This window comes from Lagopus leucura, unplaced genomic scaffold (assembly GCF_019238085.1).
Source record: "Lagopus leucura isolate 7727_CA_CO unplaced genomic scaffold, USGS_WTPT01 36328-0_obj-0_obj, whole genome shotgun sequence".
Lineage (NCBI taxonomy): Eukaryota > Metazoa > Chordata > Aves > Galliformes > Phasianidae > Lagopus > Lagopus leucura.
The window spans coordinates 1-1,387 of record NW_024967738.1 but is presented as its reverse complement, the minus strand read 5'-3'; the positions used below and the strand labels follow the sequence as shown (position 1 = coordinate 1,387).

Here is a 1,387-nt window from a genome sequence, read left to right as displayed (position 1 = left end):
AGTCATTTGGTCCAACTCCCCTGCAGTGAATGGAGATGCCCACAGGTCGATCAGGTGCTTACAGCCCCATCCAGCCTTACCTTGCATGTCTGCAGGGACAGGGCACCTCTCTGGCCAGCCTGTGTCAGTACCTCACCAACCTTACTGTAAAAACTTCTTTGTATCTCATCTAGATCTCCCCGCTTTTTCCCAGTTTCTTTTTTTCCCAGTTTCCATGTGCTGTTCGATCTATGGAAATTCTTCACTTGTGAGTACATCCATGCTTCTGTTGTAAATTACTTCCGATGAGATAACAAATTGATTGTTACCTGCTGATATGCTGTTGTTCATATTCTTTTCAATAGCTACTAATAAAACTGGTCTGGAACTTGGGCACGTCTGAGAGTGTAGTTTAGGCATCAGGTCACAAAGAAACAGAATGGTTTTGATTTATGAAGTATATGAGATGCCTTTTTTATTGTTATGTCTAGGGAGTTCTATGACAGCAAATGAGGAAACTGAGAAGAGAGAACTACTGAGTCTCTTCTGCTTTTTTTCTTTGCCTCATGTTGGATATCTCTACTCTGTTGGGAAGTTAGTAGAACTGATTTCTACTTACCAGTGCTCGGAGAGGTCAGAGCAGGCAGTTCTTACTCCACAGTTCCTGCATGTCATTACAAGGTAACTTTCTTTTTTTTTTTTTAAATATATTTTCCTCTTTGGCTCATTTATGAGTCCTTCGCAGCCTCTTCGGTCATTCTGGGTGGATTAATGTTTTAGTGCAGAATGCCCATCTGTCTGCATCACAGAGCTGATTCTGTCTAGTTTTTGTGCTGGATTAATTCAAGTTTTCTTTTTTTTTTCTTCATCAGTTTTTCTTTCCTCTTTGTGAGAGCCTGCAGTGTTACACAGTGCGGTGCAGTGCAGCAGCAGCTCGCGATGAAGATCCATGCATTGATACAACTGTGAAGGTGCATATCTCATATTTTTTCTAAAAGAATGGAGAAGCAATATGGCAGTTGTGTTTCATACTGAAATCCCATTTGTTTCTATTCGCTATGACAAATAACATCCAAAATTAATATTTTACATCAGCCTGTGGCATATTCTAATTTAATGGTCTGCAGGTGTATCACTGCAATCTATTATTGCTGTTTAAGATTCTAGAGGATTAATAGAATATTTTAAAAACCTGTAAAATCATGTACACTTAGAACAAAAATCATACTCTCCTGTATAAATCTGAATGGAGGGAGCAGAGATTTCCCATATTGCGGCTGACGATGTTTGCAGAACCGGCCTGTCTTGAAACTTAAACTTTGGTCTTTTCTCTCTTTCTTCTTTTTTATTTTTGTTCCCTTTCTCGGGTGTCTTTGAACTGGCAGTTTTCTTAAGAGGAGTGTAAACA

General features: G+C 39.4%; 1 long non-coding RNA gene across 1 annotated transcript; it reads left to right on the top strand.

The window, feature by feature from the left end:
• Positions 1–190: 190 nt before the first annotated feature.
• On the top strand, positions 191–969 carry LOC122193284. The gene is made up of 3 exons (XR_006182864.1): positions 191–247; positions 471–660; positions 852–969. It is a non-coding gene; the product is annotated as an uncharacterized LOC122193284 (long non-coding RNA).
• The last annotated feature ends 418 nt before the right edge of the window (positions 970–1,387 follow it).